General features: G+C 45.6%; 1 protein-coding gene across 6 annotated transcripts in view; it reads right to left on the bottom strand.

Moving 5' to 3' along the window:
• ZHX2 (zinc fingers and homeoboxes 2) overlaps positions 1 to 17,734 on the bottom strand; it is a 115,977-nt gene that overhangs the window by 27,132 nt on the left and 71,111 nt on the right. For 2 of the 6 annotated variants that reach the window (XM_050940793.1, XM_050940794.1), the window contains exon 2: positions 3,455 to 3,726. The exons of the other annotated variants lie outside the window; for them this stretch is intronic. The gene's annotated coding sequence lies outside the window, so the exon portion shown is untranslated. The remainder of the gene's footprint in view (positions 1 to 3,454; positions 3,727 to 17,734) is intronic. 6 annotated transcript variants of the gene reach the window in all.

The following is a 17,734-nucleotide window of genomic DNA, read 5'->3' as shown; positions in this document are numbered from 1 at the left end:
GTGCCCATTCCCAGGGAAAAGGGCTGTCCAACCATATAATGCCTGACATTTCAGGTGAGCTTTTACAGTTTATTAAGCATTACTACTTGCAAATCAGGCATTAGGCACAATGGCAACCAAACACACTTTGCCATTTCAGATCACATGATAGAATGAGCTTCTCCTTCCTCTACTAAGCATATTTCACCACTCAGATTTGACACAGTATAATGCCATTGCCCTCTATGCATAGTAATGGTTTGCTACAACAAAGATTTGGCAAGGTCACAAAAGGCCTCTGTACATGCTAGAATTTGGGTGCACAAGGCAATTCTTTCCCCTTGCCACCCAAAATTGATTGTGCATAATCTGGTGGAAAAACACAAACCTGTCTCTCAAACTTACAATCCTTTCTTCCCATTTTAAATGGTCAGGCAGGCAAGACACAAGGAAGCAAGCAAACTGTTGTTTGTAGCATTAATTCTGCTAATTCTAATCTGAATTACAGCAAGGAGTGATAGGTCTCAGACAGATTACTGTGTTCTATCTCAGTGGGTAAGGTTGCCAACTTTCTAACTGCACAAAAGTGAACATACTTGCCTTGCCTCCTGCCCCTTCCCTTCCCTGATTCCCCGTCCCTACTCACGCCATCCCCCCTACCTCTGTCGCTCGCTCTCCTCCACTCTCACTCACTAATTTTCACTGGGCTGGGGCAAGGGGTTGGGTAGTGGGGGGGCGGGAGTGTGGGCTCTGGCTGGGGGTGCAAGCTCTGGGGTGGGGCCAGGGATGAGGGGTTTGAGGTGCAGGAGGAGGCTCCAGGCTGGGGGGTGGGACCCAGGGTTTCGGAGCGTGGGAGGGGGCTCTGGCCTGAGGCAGGGGGTGGGAGTGTGGGAAGGGGTACGGGCTCTGGGCTGTGAGTGTGAGCTTTGGGATGTGGCCAGAAATGAGGAGTTCAGGGTGCAGAAGGGGGCTCCAGGCTGGGGCAGGGGGTTGGGGGGCTGAGGGATCTGGCTGGGAGTGCCAGCTCTTGGGTGGGGGATGAGAGGTTTGGGGTGCAGCAGGGGGCTCTGGGCTGGGGATAAGGGGTTCAGAGTGCAGGAGTGGGTGTGGGCTCCGGGAGGGAGTTTGGGTGCAGGAGGCGTCTCAGGGCTGAGGCAGGGGGTTGGGATGTGGGAAGAGGTACAGGCTCTGGGCTGGGGCTGTGGGCTCTGGGGTGGGACCAGAAATGAGGGGTTCAGGGTGTGGGAGGTGGCTCTGGTCTGGGGTTGGAGTGTGTGTGTGTGGGGTGAGGGCTCTGGCTGGGGTGGGGCTAGGATAAGGGGTTTGGGGTACAGGAGGGAGCTCTGGACTGGGGCTGAGGGGTTTGGAGTGCAGGAGGGGGATCAGGGCTGGGGCAGGGGGTTGGGGTGCTGACTCTGGGAGGAAGTTTGGGTGTGGGAGGCGGCTCAAGGCTGGGGGTTGGGGTTTGGGCTGTGAGAGGGAGTTTGGGAGTGGGCTCAGGGCTGGGGCAGGAATTTGGGCATGGGAGGGGGTTCAGGCTCCAGGCAGCACTTACCTTGGGCGTCTCCCGGAAGCAGTGACAAGTCCCAGTGGCTCCTAGTCAGGGGCGCGGCCAGGCAGCTCTGTGTACTGCCTCCATCTGCAGGCACTGCCTCCGCAGCTCCCATTGGCTGTGGTTCCTGGCCAATGCGAGCTGCAGAGCTGGCGCTCGGGGTGAGGGCAGTGTCTGGAGCCCCCCAACCATCCCTTCACCTAGGAGCCAGAGTGTGGGACATGCCAGCCCCTTCCAGGAGCTACGTGGAGCCAGGTAGAGAGCCTGCCAGCCCTGCCAACTGGGCTTTAAATGGCCCAGTCAGCAATGCTGACCGGAGCCGCTGGGCTCCCTTTTTGACTGCATGTTCTAGTCAAAACCCGGACACCTGTCAACCCTATCAGTGGGCCTGTTTGCAACATTAGCTGGGTTGAAAACATACAAAACAATTTGTTGGGGAAGAGCCAACATGGCTTTTATAAAGGGAAATTGTGCCTGGCCAGTCTGTTAGAATTCTTTGTGGGGATCAACAAACATGTGGACAAAGATGGTCCAGTGGAGATAGTGTACTTGGACTTACAGAAAGCCTTTGACAAGGTCCCTAACAAAGGCTCTTAAGCAAAGTAAGGAGTCATCAGAACAGAGGGAAGGTCCTCTCATGGATCAGTAACTGGTTATAAGATAGGAAATAGAGAGTAGGAAAAAATGGTCAGTTTTCAGTATGAAGAGAGATAAATAATGGTGTCCCCCGGGACCTATACTGGGACCAGTGCTGCCCAAGACATTAATAAATTATCTGGAAAAAATAGGTAAAACAATGAGGTAGCAAAATCTGAAGATGATACAAAATTACTCAATATAGTTAAATCCAAAGCAGACTGCAAAGAGTTACAAAGGACTCATACAAACTGGGCAACAAAATGACAGATGAAATTCAATGTTGATCCATGCAAAGTAAAGTACATTGGAAAGTCTAATCCTGATCCCTGCTGTAAATACAAAATAATGGGGTCTAAATTAGCTGTTAGTACTCAAGAAAGAGATCTTGGAGTCATTGTGGATAGTTCTCTGAAAAAAAATCTGCTCTTAAAGGAAGGTGCAAGAAGTAGTAAATAAATCTGTAATAACCTAATCTTTGGAGAAGTTTTTTTTTGCTGAACCCTGCCAATTGGTAGTTGCACACAGGGAACAGTAATCAAATTATGTAACTGTTCTGCCACACACACATAGGATGATGGTCTACAGATTAATACAATTAGTAAGTATTTGAAGTAACTTAGACTTAGTCCAGTAGCCATAAAACCAGTGAATGGATTCCCATCAAATTCAGTGGACCTAGAAATCCTTCAGAGGGGCTGAGCCCCCAGGATTCCAGCTGAAGTAAATGAGAGTAAAAGGTATTCACCGCCCCTGAAAATCTGGCCTTTAGTCTCTTGTAAGCACTGCAGAAAGAGAGGGACTTCGAGAAGGATTTGAATGAGAAGAAGGCAGTGGCTTTGTACTGCAGCTCAGGAAAGCTGGTCCATGCTGAGGGGGCAGCATGGAATAAAGTGAAGAGGTGGTTGTGAAAAACAGTCATATGGGGTACTGAGGGTGACATCACTGATGGAGTAGGGGGCTGGGGATGACATGGTAAGAGACAAAAATCAGATGAGAGAGTATGTATGGGGGAGAAGGGGTGTTGAGGAGGAAGACAGGAAGCTTGAACAAACTGAAATGAAATACAGAGGTAAGCCAAGAGAGGAATTCAGAGGGGAGTACTGCATGTCACAAGATCAGATCAGATCCACAGGCAAGTAATGTGGTCCTTAGCAGAACTGCTTTGTATGGACTGGTGTGGAGAAGGCAATATGGATGTCAGGGAGGCCAGAGATAGGTGAGAAGACCCTGGACAAGAGTTTTAGGAACCGACAACCCCTGAAAATTGCATAGTAAGCTCATTACCTGTGTAATTATGTTCTTTTTGAAATTAACCACCAGTGATCCAGCCAGTTACCAAGGAGATGTAGTCTGGGCATCTGGTAATTTCCAGGGTTTTGATGAGGCTATTGGGGGCACTGTAGACAGGCAGAAGGGAGTATCTGTGGCCTTGGAGTAGAGCGATTGGGTCAGACTGTCTTGCAGTGAATCCAGCCACCTTTGCCCTGGCTGGTCCTCAGAATAAGAGCTCCTGTCCACTGCTGTCAGGTCCTACTGCCTGCTTTCAGACCATGCAGCTGCAGGGAAGAAATATGTCCACATGAGTAAGACTCCTATAATGTATCTTGAGCAATAGGTCACAAAAGCAGAAATGTATCAGAGGGATAGCCGTGTTAGTCTGGATCTGTGAAAGCAGCAAAGAATCCTGTGGCACCTTATAGACTAACGGACATTTTGGAGCATGAGCTTTCGTGGGTGATGCAACTGACGAAGTGGGTATTCACCCACAAAAGCTCATGCTCCAAAACGTCTGTTAGTCTATAAGGTGCCACAGGATTCTTTGCTGCAAAAGCAGAAATGGGGAATTACATATGGACATTTCAGTGAGATCTCTTGTTTTACAAAGAAAACACTTGCTTAGGTGTACAGAAAACGTTCTCCTAGAGAAATAATTCTCAGTTCCCACTTAGTAAGTCCACTTGTTATTTGATTTTGCCTTTTTTTGATGCATGCCAAGTCTAGGCATTTAACAGGTTTATTCCTTTATCAAATATTTGAATAAATTATTTAAAATACTTCTTGTAACTAGTCTATTCATCCAAAAGGCAAAATGTATTAACCTCTCTCCAAAAGGATTACATTAGGATGAATGAAATACAGCAAGTGCAAAATAAAATACACCTGATGGAAGCACTAAAGTGTAAATAAACTCAAAGTTTCACAATTCTGCACTTATCTAAATCAGTGGAAGGGAAGCAGGATCTAGGCCTAGGTTTTTAACATCACTTCAGTGCCATACTTCAGTTTTCCTTTTACGTTTTATGGTTCTTATCCCTCCCTCAACTTCTTTCCTCCTGCTCTAAACCCAATGCTGTTCTGTGCTTGCTATCATGATGGAGTCTCTTATAGCTAAATTTTGCAGGGGGGAAGGGGAAATCGAAAGCAAGTGTTAGTATCTTTCTATTCCTTCGTTTCTACATCTGTGAAGTGTGCTCAACAGCAGGTCCCTAATTTTCAGGGGTGTGGTCAGGCTTGTTTGTCAATGAGGCACTTTGAAAACCTCAGATGGAAGGTGTTATAAAAATTCTACATATAATTATTTCAGTAAGGAACTGTACTTTGGGCAGCCTGGACTGCCTTTCAAGCCAAACGGAACAGAAAGATGTTTTCAGTCAGAAGCCAGTCAAAATTCTGTTTGAATCCAAACACTGTACATAACTTAGCAGTTTCATGTGAATTTCTCTTGGGATCTTAATTGCAAAATAACCCACAAATTGAAGGTGCAATTAAGGGTATGAATCACTCACTCCGCATCCCCTGCAAAAAAAAAATTCTTCCTGAGGCCCCTGTGTATACAAAAGGCTGAATTTTGCAGAGTGCTAAAATGCATGTTTTCTCAGTCAGAACAAGAAGTTAATAATCCACAGTGGATCACAAAAAGTGTGAAAAGCATGAGGAGCACTACAGACAGATCTAAAGGAGGAGGACAGCAAGGAGACCAGACTAGCATTGCCAAATTTCTAATTTCTGAAAACTGGACCCCCTGCCCTGCCTCTTCCCCCTGAGGTCCTGCCCTCTGTTCCACACCTTCCCCCAAGGCCCTGCCCCTTCTCTGCCTCTTTCCCCCAAGGCCTCACTCCCCTTTCTTGCTCCTCTCCCTCCATTGCTTGCTGTTTCCCCCCCTCCTCATTCCTCGTCACTTCTTCTGCTCCAGGACTGGGATGGGAACTGTAGCCTGATGAGGAGCCTGCTGCCTGCACACAAGATGCAGGTAGGAGACAACACCAGCTGAACAGGGGATAATGCGGGTTGATGCCCTGGTGCCTTCCTCCCATCCCCTGTGGTTTCAGATTTTTGGTGTCCAGTCGGTACATCTGACCAGACACTGCCAGGTCCCCTTTTGACTGGACTTTCCAGTAAAAAACCAGACACCTGGCAACCCTAGACCAGACTATATCCTGATTTCTCACTCAGTTCACCTAACACACACTTTCACTCCTCCCGTCCTTGACTCTGCAAAAAAGGCCCCAAACAAATAAACGCTCAGTCTTTAAAAGACAACAGACATGTTAACCATTCAGCAATACATTTGGCACTAAAATACACACAAACCTCAAAAGAGGAAAAGATTCACAAATCACTCTGAAGTTCCAAGAACTGCTGATTTTGTAACCAGCTAGTGCTAAAATACATTTTGGGGTGTGTTTGGGGGAGGGGAGGGGAGAGTGCTAAAAAGCTCCAGCTTGGTTACTCTAATCTAAGAACCAGGTTACTTCAGGAAACTGAAGACGTCAGAGAAAGGCAACAATTTTACACCTCACTTTTGAATGGATCTTATCTCAAACTGGTAATCAGCTCTTCTGTAGTGCTTTTAAATGCATTCACCGGTGTTTTTATAGGACATCCCCCACCCCAGATATTTAATTTTTAGACTGCAGTATATTCAATATTTTGTTTCCAAAACAGAAAAGGCAGATTACATTAATAAATCACTTTAGCAATGCTGCCTAAAGTCATTCTACTCACCCACAAAGGTCTGGATTAAGGCAATCTGGGGTCATAGGCACTGTCCCATGTGGGCCTCCATGGCCATCACTCCAGTAGAGCGGGTGGACCAGTGCTAGTGCCCTCTCCTCAGGCAGCGATGGGAGCCTAGGCTACTTTCATCCCCTGAACAGCAGTAGGGGATAGCTCCCAGAATCACAGAAGAGACAGGCTCCCTGAATCCAGAGAAGGGGTCTGGCCTGTACTGAAGCATGTGGAGGCCTGACAGCTTCCTCCCTGGCTCTAGTGAAGGATGCTGGAAGTCTGAAGACAGCCCCGCAGCAGTTAAACATGGGTCACATTCTCAAGCTTTTCTTTGTGACCATAAAGGACAGAAACAATTTTTTCATTTAAAAGAAAGCCTCGGTTTTAGCACTATCACACCTCTCTAGCAGCTGGGGTCCTAGGCACATGCCTACAGATCGAATGCTTAAATCTAGCCATGCAACCCAGTTCAAAAGTTTTGTATAACTATTTTGGATCCAAATCTGATCCTAGTTAAAGCAGGGCAAATCCAGGGGTTTTCTGTCCCTTCTAAACAATATCCTGCTTCCTTCTTATCAGTGGCAAAATTCTGTGCTGATTATGCCTATTTAATGGAGCAATCTAGAGTTATTCTTGTTGGGGGGGGGCATTCTCAAGCATGGTGATGGAACAATTTGAAAATATGGGGTGCTGAGAGCCATTGAACCAAACTGTAAACAATGGAAAATACTTCAAGCTAGGGGGTGCAGCAGCACGCCCAGCACCTCTAGTTCCAGCACCCATAGTCTCCAGACTATTCTGTAATATCCAGAGAATTAGATCAGGCAGGATTATACTTCTAGAGCCAAAGCATCAGGGATCCATTTACTGCAGGATATATGTAGGGCCCATTCTCTTTAGTATTCTCTGGAAGTACAAGAAAAAGAAATTCACTGCTATAATTATCTGTGTTGTATAAAAGTTACTTTATTCTTTAGATTCTTACTGCAGTGGCCGTGATCTGCTTGCTGTGATCACTTCCCCTTTTCCAAATCCCAGCTGAGATGCACTTTGTGCCAAAGCAGTGGTCTGTCTTTTGATGACATCATCATTCTTGTCTATTGTCGCCATTCCTGGCATTGTACTAATCTGCTTGTGTGTCCATTTTATTGAGACCAGCTTCTTGATAGCCAAGGTGATTTTTTTTAAATGGAATTTCAGTTTGGAATTTCAGGAGATGGATCACACTATACATTTTAGGTCTCTTCCCCTTAACTAGTCCCCACATATACCCTTTTCTGGTGCTTTCATTGGTTGGGACTTTCTCTGAAAAATTCAAACTGCATTTTTCTTTATTTCCTTTATCCTTCAAATTTCCTTTTGCACCATGTGTGACACTCTGTACCTCAAAGTAAGTATCCAGAAAGTGTTAATGGCCCATCAAGAAAACAATCCACTATCCCAGAGGCTCCTTAGAAGAGGTACATAAACAATGGAGAGACTGCTTGACCAAAGGGGACTATCTGACTCCCATGTCACAACAAGGATTTTTCAAGCAGCTGGAAGAAGGTATAAAAGAGGGACAGTGATATCATCACTTGGCCTCTTTTCTCTTCCGCCCCTCATCTCAACACCTGGAAGAACAAGACTTTGAACTGGGGAAGAGTGATCCCAGACTGGAAGGGTGTCGTTTGTGCAGGGCTGCCCAGAGGCGGGGGCAAGTGGAGCAACTTGCCCCAGGCCCCAGACCCCACAGGGGCCCCACGAGCCCTGGCCTGGTGGCGGTCCGGGTCTTTGGCAGCCCTTCAGTGCTCCGGGTCTTCAGCGGCACTTCAGCGGCGGGGGGCCTTTAGTGGTGCCGAAGATGTGAAGTGACTGAAGGGCCCCCCCACCGCCAAAATGCCACCGAAGACCTGGACCTTCGCTGGGTGAGTACAAGCGCCGCAGCTCCTCGGCTTTGCCCTAGGCCCCCTGAATCCTCTAGGTGGTCCTGAGTTTGTGTATTGAGGAACTGTAACCTGCTTGTACCATCTGTTAGGGTAAGACAGTGCTTGATTCAAATCTTGCTTAGTCTGTTAAAATTAGAATTTAGACTGCGTTTCTATTTTATTTCTTAGATAACCAACTTTGAGCACTATGCCTGGTATTTATAATCACTTACAATCTAGCTTTCTGTATTTATAAATCTGTTTTATATTTTATATATATATATAATGAAATAAAATAGAAACGCAGTCTAAATTCTAACTTTATAGTGTGTGTGTGTGTATATCTATATATATCTATATCTATATCTATATATAATGTTTTACCAGTGGGAAATCTTAGCTCAGATTATAAAGGCCGGTGTATGTCCACCTTCTTATGAAGAAGTGGTGAACTAAGTAATGAATTTACACTGGCCAGACTTCTGACTAGTGCAAGACAGTACAGTTCTGGGGTGCACAGCTGGGAAGCTGGGGGAATTGGCTGGAGCCTCTCCACTGGTGGTTCATGAGTGGCTGGGAGGTCATTCATGTAGCTCAGTTGGGTGTGTCCCTGCCTGTCGATGGCTGTGTAAGTGCAGTGCCTGTCAGAGATATGTAAGCTTAACACTAGCACAATAGTGTTAGAGGCAGCCCAGGTTGCAGCTGGGGACCCCGCACCCCATGCTAAGCAGCTTTCTGTGCCTCCTACTATTCCTTCACCCCACTTAGTGGTTTAAATGAGTGAGTTTTCAGTAGGCACCAGCAAACAGAAACCTAGCAGATATTTTTCCTGCCTCATGGTATCTCTGTCTCAATCTCACTTAAAGAGGCTGCCTGTCTGCGAGTCTCAAGTCTTTTAATCATCTGTTGAACAAGTGCAGCTCAGTTTGCACCAACACAGTCCTCTCCTTGCTGCTTTACCAACGCGCTAGAACCCTGACCATGAAGGGCAGGGGAAATACCATCACACCAGCTCTTCGTCTAAGAGTTCAGTTTTATTGCTGATTTTATTCTGGATCTATTTGCTAAGGCCACTGGGAAGATGCAGTTAGTTCCAGCCATGGGGGTGTTTGTGTTAAGGATACTTGTCACCTGGACAGACCACCAGTAGAGGTTCTGCTTTTGAATGAAGATGGCTGGAAACCTTTAGAGGTACATTTGTTGAGCCAGTTTGTGACACGGTATATAGACCCCACACTGAAGAGGAAGGTGCAAGAGAGGCCCTGTATGCAGGGCTAGCCCCACCCTGCCAATCATGTATGGGAGGGAGAAGGCCCTTAAAAAGGAGGAAACTGCAGTAAGCTGAGGGGAGAGACCACCCTGAGCAGGAAGCTGTAGGGGGTACTCCCATCCAGGCGATTTTCATCCAGGCGATTTTCAGCCCAGAGCCCTTTGAATCTCGGCCCGCAGCCGCTGATTGCCCCCTCCCCGGACCCCTGCCCCAACTGCCCCCCAGGGCCCCCACCTCCTATCTAACACTGCTGGTCCTTGTCCCCTGATACCCCTCTCCCGGGACTCCTGCCCCTAACTGCCTCCCAGGACCCCACCCCCTATCTAAATGCCGCTGCTCCTTGTCCCCCGATTGCCCCCTCCCGAGACCCCTGCCCCTAACTGCCCCATGGGACCCCAGCCCCTATCTAAGCCTCCCTTCTTCTTGTCCCCAACTGCCCCCTCCTGAGACCCCCCCAACTTTCCCCCAGGACCCCATCCCCTACCTGTCCCCTGATAAACCCCTGGGACTCCCATGCCTATCCAACTGCTGCCTGTCCCCTGACTGCCCCCCTGAACCACCACCCCATCCAACCCCTCCTGCTCCCTGTCCCTTGACTGCCCTCCGGAACCCCCTAACCCTTCTCCAACCCCCAGCCCCCTTACTATGCCACTCAGACCAGTGGAGCCCACAGCCCCCCCCCCCCCGCCAAGCACCTGCCTTCCAGATTTGAACACCTCAAAATTCAGGAGTGCTCAAGTTCAGTTTGGGCAGCTGTTACTTCATTTCTCCCACATCAAATATACTGATCCACTGTAACGTGCTGTAGAAAAAGTGGGATAAAATTGAGCAAGAAATGCTTATTAGGACTGGAATTGCTATTTTCAACAGCCATTGCCTTTTTGTTTGTTTAAAAGGAAGACAGTGATATCGCATTGGCAAATTCCCCACAGAAACAAAGAGTGGAACAAAAGAATAATAAAGGCACCTCAACTTTTCCTCATTTATGGAGGATAGTCTTATAATATGCATCCAGATATCCTCCAATCACACAGGCTGAAAATGGTTCCACTTTACCGCAGCTCTGTAACCATATGGGAACCAATCCTGTCTGTGATTTGTGCACATCCAAAATTCCTGCTGAATGACCCACCCTGGGAGCATTACCAGTGACTCAGGGCTGGGGCGGCAGGAGGTGTGTGTGTGGGGGCACTGGTGGGGGGGAGCCCAGGGCTGGGGCAGCAGTGGGGTGGGGGGATGGCACTGGTGGGGAGGAAAAGGGGAAGTCCAGCACTGGGGCGGCAGGGGATGTGGGTCGGTGGGGGGAGAGCCCAGGACTGGGGCAGCAGCGGGGTACAGGGGGGAGCCCAGGGTTGGGACGGCGGGCAGCCAAATTTTCTTTTGCTTGGGGTAGCAAAAAACCTAGAGCAGGCCCTGCCGGGTTCCCCCAGCCGCCAGAGCCCCGGGCCCTTTAATTTGACCCTGAGGGCTCCCAGCCACCTCTTCAGCTGGGAGCCCCCAGCTGATTTAAAATAAAGTATCACCTCCCCACCCCCAAACTTCCTTTTTAGCCCACAGCTGTTTTGGTGGGGTGGCGCTGGGGAAGGAGGGTTTGTTTCCGCAGGGCTGGGTGGCCCTGGGGCAGGGTGTTTCTGCGGGGCTGGGACGTTTCAGCCCTCAGCTGTTTTCTTTGGAATAATGTGGCCCATTTACGAGTTGTGCAGGCCTGCTCTAGTATTTGGATTATATCCCAAATCTCTGCCTGTACATATGTGAACTGGGAAAGTTTTTCGACTGCCAGCGATTGAGCTCAGAACCTCTAGCTCTCTTGTAACATTGATGCACACCAGTACACTTAAAGAGAACCAGGGGCTACCCTCCTAGCACTGCTTTTGGACTCAGCAGTCATAAACTGTTGCTTGAAGGGGCTGGAGAAGGAAGATTTTACACCAGTTGAGGAAATGGCCCATTCTCTTTTGAAGTTCAGCATCCCAAATCATTAACAGAGTATGGATGTAGATATAGACCCAAGATCAAAGCTTTGTAGTTAATGGTGTTAGACCAGTTTATACAATCAGAGGATCTAGCCCAAAAGTGTTTACTGTAGTTTAGTTCACCTTTTAGAAAATGATGGCCATCCTGTTGTCAGTATCAAGTGGGTTTGAAGTTGGAGCAATTTACTGTTGATAGCCAATAGCAAGAACTAGAAAAGTCCCTTTTTCTAAGCAGTCTAAAGAGAGATCTTATATTTTAATATTTTAATGTTTTAAATGTTTAAATGTTTAACGTTTTAAATGTTTAATGTTTTAAAATGAAATAATAAGGTGGTTCCTGGGATAAATGTATCTGTAAGTATTTGCTCTGAAAAAGGCCATTCCCAGTACATGTACCAATATCCATCTTGAAGAATGCTGCTTATCTTGTGTCTCCGGTCCTACAGATGCAAGAACCATAAGCTACAAGGGAGAGACTCTTGTATTAAACCTGGAGGAGCAGCACAAATTATTTAACCCACTGAAAGAAATGCTGGATGTGATCCAAGCTTAGCATTTTAGAGGAGAAGGGGGAAAAGAAGAACAGCCAGAGGCCTATGTGAAAACATATTGGGAAGAAAAGGGGGAGAGAAAAGTGGGTGAATGAGAGATCCAGCGTGAGAAATCAAAAGGCTATTTAATAAAAGAAAATGTGTTTTCCCTTCCCGAGTCCACAAAAAAATGAATTGATGTGAAGATATAAAACAACACTGCATGAGATCACAATTTCTTTGGGGTGCGGCTAGCTCCAGGGGAGGAACACCTTTTAACACAGCCCTGCTTCCAACCTTCAGTGGCTCAAAAGGAACATTGTCTGAAGACACATAGCAGTAGGTCAATCTCTCCTAGCAGGAAAGCAAGCTATAAATCAATAGCCTTTTTTTTTTCTTTTTTTTTCCACTGAGGCTTGCTGGGAAGAAGTAAAATGGGGAAAAAAGTAGAGATGAAATGCACCTGTAATCTCTTTAATGTAGCACTGAAGTTCTTATGAAGAAGGAACAGAGAAATGATGGGGGGAAAAAAAGGAATGAAAAGAAAAATCTAGTCCATTTACACCTACTACAGATGCTTTTAAAAGGGGCATTAGGTGAGCAGGACATTTTCTGTCAGCTCTTCCAACACCAGAGCTTTGATTGTGTTGCATAAGTCTTTCCAGTTTTTAATAAAGAGATTACCATGGAGGAGCCGTTAGATTGGTTCCTGTGTATATATTGTTGCATGGATTCTAGAGAGGTGTGTCTCAGTTTGTGAGATGTGATCCTCGGATGGGTCATGAAAGGGCACCTGCTGAGTCACACCCCATCAGCTGGGAAGAAAGGGAAAAATGAACAGAATTATGAAGTCACTAGGCCCCAGAGGAAAATGAGGGTGGGGAAATAAAAAGAATAACTTGCCCCTTCCCCATCCTCCTGATGCTTTCCCCTTTGTTCATCAATTCAACCACACTAGAGCGCTTTCTCTTTCCCTTCCCACCAATTACAATGGAGCTCCCATCCTCTCTTCCATAGCACCTCCCTGGGGTGGGAGAAGTAGTTCTACTTGGGGAGGGTTGTGAAGGCTGTTTAAAGCAGCACTGGCCTAGAGAGGAGGCTGAGCACCTGCAGAGTTCTAAGAAACTCTGATCTCTGATCTTTTGAACCTGTGAGGAGCTAAGCAACCTCAGCTCTAACTGAATTCCCCATAGCATCTGGCACTTTCTGTTTGCAATCGTCTGGCCAATCTCCCCTTGTTTCTAACTGCAGGTGTTCACAGCAAACTCCCAAACTCTGACCAGTTTCAGTCTGAAGTAATTACAAGTTACAGATTCCAATGGCATGTTCTCAAGGCTGTAAATCTGCCCAGGGTTTCTGAAGGTTCAGAAACCAGCCCAGGTTCTGGGTTTGTCATGAAACCTGGAGCCAGGCAAGTTTCAGCAACCTTTCATGATAAAAGTGTCATCCAGTTCTTTGATAGCTCCATCATTCTTCCTGATGGTAAAAGTGGTAGAGACATGCATAAGGTTGATTAGGTGAGTATCTTCATGCCCTTCTGATGGAGACATAATCTACTGGGGAATGTGTATTGTGCTTCATCCCTCTGTGCCTGACCCACAGAAGATATGGGTCTGCTTCAGCTTGTGAAACTGGTTCTTTAGCTCAAGGTACAGACACATGTTTTTAGTTTGTGAGGTCTCCAGCTCAGTCTCTGGTGCTTCAGCCAATATGGTAGCTAGCACAAAATATGTTCCCTGCACTAATTTTTCTAATACTTTGCATTTATATACACATGAAGAGACTCCCCAGACTCCCTCCAAACAAAGCACATACAAAAGGGGAAAATTAATGCACCCCATAATGCTTTTGTTTTGAATTCTCTCGACATTCCATTTAAATTAAATGAGGACCATGTAAAAAGGATAAACTCTATCATAGTTGTCAGTAAACTGACCATTTGACCCTGCTGACTGTCCAGCTAAACTTGAAGAAGGTTGGGTAGAAGAGGGACTTAATTTTTAAAACATGTACTGGAAGGAAGTTCTAAAGACCTGGAAACCTGTTTTTCGAAAAAGCCTACCTTCTTCCTAAGCTGGATTATCTTCAAAAAGGTCCATTAATGCAGTTTTCAAAAAGGTTCTCTTTAAAGGAAATGCTTAGGCCTCAATATTTACCTTCCTTAAAAGGAAGTTAAATCCAATACAACACCGTTGGAAGATGTGATATTATATTATCCAGGAGAAGTCCTACCCCAAATGGCTCTCCATTCATGAACTCTGAGCTGACAGACTGGAAACTTGGGAGTTCAAATTGGAACTCAACCTTAACTACGGACTGGCACCTCCATAATATACTTTGTAGGTATCAACACTGAGGGTTGGTGCATGGGATTTATTTTGCTTCAGGAAAGGTGAATTTAGGGCATGAAGAGGTCTGAAAGTGTCAAGGAAATCAAAGGTCATGAATTTGCTGCAATAATGGCCCTGGGGTCAGTGTTTTGGATGTTAAATGTACATCAGTAAAATGAAGATTTCTCAGGTGTAACCTTATAGTCCCTCATGGAGAGTCATGGCCACCACACCTAGGAGGAGGACATGTAGGCTGGTGGTGGTCGAGGACTCCCTTCTGAGGAGAAAGGAGGCACCCATCTGCTGACCAGACATGATGTGGTGTGCTAGCTGCTGCAGCCCACATCTGAGATATTACAGAAAGGTTGCCCATGCTGATCCATTCCTCTGACCCCTACCCCATGCTGCTCATCTACATGAGCACTAACGATATTGCCAGGTCTGACCCTGACCAGATTGGCAATGACTACAGGGCTCTGAGGGTACGTCTACACTACAGCATAATTTCGAATTAACTATAACCGGTTTTATAATACCGATATTATAAAGTCCATTTTATGCATCCACACTAGGGCACATTAATTCGGCGGTGTGCGTCCATGGTCCTAGGCTAGCGTCGATTTCTGGAGCGGTGCACTGTGGGTAGCTACTGTAAAAGAATGAGGCCAATAATGTCGATTTGTGTCCACACTAACCCTAAATCGATATAGTAATATCGATTTTAGCGTTACTCCTCTCGTTGGGGAGGAGTACAGAAATCGATTTGAACAGCCCTTAAAATCGATTTAAAGTGCATTGTAGTGTGGACGGGTACAGCGTTAAATCGATTTAATGCTGTTTAAATCGATTTAACTGTGTAGTGTGGACCAGGCCTGAGAGTGAGGGTAAAGGAGTCAGGATGCAGGTTGTGTTCTCATCCAAGTTCTTAGTGGAGGGAAAGGCATAGGAAGGGACATGAGCATCCTGGAGATAAATGCATGGCTGTGCAGATAGTGTCAAAGGGAGGGCTCTGACTTCCTCAACTATGGGATGCTGTTCCAGGAAGCAGAACTGCTGGGAAGAGATGGGGTCCACCTGACCAAGAAAGAGACAAGACTAGTGAAGAGGGCTTTCAACTAGGTTCAAAGGGGGCAAAGACACAAGCTCACAGGTAGGTATAAAAAAGGATGACCTTAACAGAGGGTTAAATGTTGGAGAAGACAGGGAAATAGAAAATTACAACAGCGTCATAGAAGCAACAAGAAGGATTTTGGAGGGTGGGTGGGGAAATCTGTTCAACATCTTAGGTGTCGATACACAAATGCAAGGAGTATGGGAAACAAACAGGAAGAAATGGAAGGATTAGTACCTAAACTAAATTATGACTTAACTGACATCACAGACTTGCTGGAATAAATCTCCTGACTGTAACACTGGAGGGGTTTGTTCAGGAAGAACCAGCAGCGAAAAAAGGGAAGAGGTCTTGCATTATATGTTAGGAATATATACACTTGTTCTGAGGTCCAGAAGAAGGGAGATGGGCAAATCGGTCTCTGGGTGACAATAAAAGGGGGAGAAAAGGTGTGACGTCTACTATAGATCTCCAAATCAGGAGGAGGGGGATGCACGAGGCATTTCTAGAACATATAACAGAATTATCCAGAATACAAGACCTGGTAATAACACTTAACTGCCCAGACATCTGTTGGAAAACACAAGATGTCCATGCATCCGACGAAGTGGGTATTCACCCACGAAAGCTCATGCTCCAAAACGTCTGTTAGTCTATAAGGTGCCACAGGATTCTTTGCTGCTTTTAGGGAAGGTCCTATGGGATTAAACTCTAAGGGAAAAGGGAGTTCAGGAGTGCAGGCAGTCTCTCAAATAGACAACATTAAAGGCACAACAGTGAACTATCGTGATGTGAAGAAAAGTTATGAAGAACAGTAATAGGCCAATATGGTTCCATCAGGATCTCTTTAATTACCTGAAATTCAAAATGATTCCTACAGAAATTGGACACATGGACAGATTCATAAGGATGAGTACAAAAGCTTAGCACAAACATGCAGGGACAAAATTAGAAAGGTTAAGGCAGAAAATGACTTAGATCTAGTAAGGGAAACAGAAGACAGTAGGAAGAAATTCTATAAATACATTAGGAGAATAGGAAATGAAGGAAAGGGTAGGTCCTTTAAGCAGAAGAGGAGAGCTAATAATGGACAACATCAAGAAGGCTGAGTTGAATGCCTATTTTGTTTCAGTCTTCACTAAAAAGGTTAATTGTGATCAGATGCTTAACACAATATTATCAACAAGGGGGAAGAAATGCAAGCCAAAATAGGGAAATAGGCTAAAGAATATTTAGTTATTCAAGTCTGCAGGGCCTATGAAATTCACCCAAGAGTACTTAAGGAACTAGCAAAAGCTGTTTTGGAATCCTTAGTGATTATCTTTGAGAACTCAGAGGACAGATGAGGTCCCAGGGGCCTGGAAAAGAACAAACATAGAACCTATCTTTAAAAAGACGAACAAAGAGGACCTAGGGAATTATAGGCCACTTAGCCTTACTTCAATACCTGGAAATATACTGGAACAAATTAATAAACAATCAGCTTGTAAGCACCTGGAGGATAATAGGTTTATATGGAATAGCCAGTATGGGTTTATCACAAGCAAATCATGCTAAACCAACCAAATTTCCTTCTCTGACAGGGTTACTGACCTAGTGGATAGTGAGGAAGGAGTAGGCATGAAATATCTTGATTTTAGTAAGGCTTCTGCCACAGTCTCTCATGACAATCTCATAAGCAACTAGGGAAATACTGTCGAGATGAAATTACTATAAGGTAGGTGCACAACTGGTTAAAAGACCATACTCAATGAATAATAATCAACAGTTCACTGTCAAAGTGAGAAGGCATATCTAAGGAGTCTCACAGGAATCAGTCCTGGGTTGACTTGGATAAAGGAGTAGAAAGCATGCTTCTAAAATTTGCAGATGACACCAAGCTAGGAAGGGTTACAAGCACTTTGAAGGACAGGATTAGAATTCAAAATGACCTTAAACTGGAAAATTGCTGTGACTTCAACAGGATTAAATTCAATAAAGAAAAGTGCAAGCTACTTCACTTAGGAAGGAAAAAAAAATCAGATATACAATTACAAAATGGGAACTAATAGGCAAGGCAGTAATACCACTGAAAAAGATCTGGGGGTTAGAATGGATCACAAATGGAGTAAGAGTCAACAACATGATGTAATTGCAGAAAAGTCTAATATCATTCTGGGGTGTATCGTATGTCAGACACAGGAGGTCCTGCTGTACTTGGCACTGGTGAGGCCTCAATTGGAGTACGGGGTCTAACTCTTGGCACCACACTTTAGGAAAGATCTGGACAAATTGGAGAGAGTCCAGAGGGCAGCAAAAAAAATGATATAAATTTTAGAAAACCTGACCTATGAGGAAAAGTTAAAAAAACCTGGGTATGTGTATAGTCTTGACAAAAGAAGACTGAAGGGGGATCTGATAACAGTCTTCAAATACGTTAAGGGCTGTTATAAAAG

Source organism: Gopherus flavomarginatus, chromosome 2 (genome assembly GCF_025201925.1).
Source record: "Gopherus flavomarginatus isolate rGopFla2 chromosome 2, rGopFla2.mat.asm, whole genome shotgun sequence".
In the NCBI taxonomy this organism is placed as follows: domain Eukaryota; kingdom Metazoa; phylum Chordata; order Testudines; family Testudinidae; genus Gopherus; species Gopherus flavomarginatus.
Note: the sequence above shows the minus strand (reverse complement) of the source record. Positions and strands in the feature narration are given on the sequence as shown.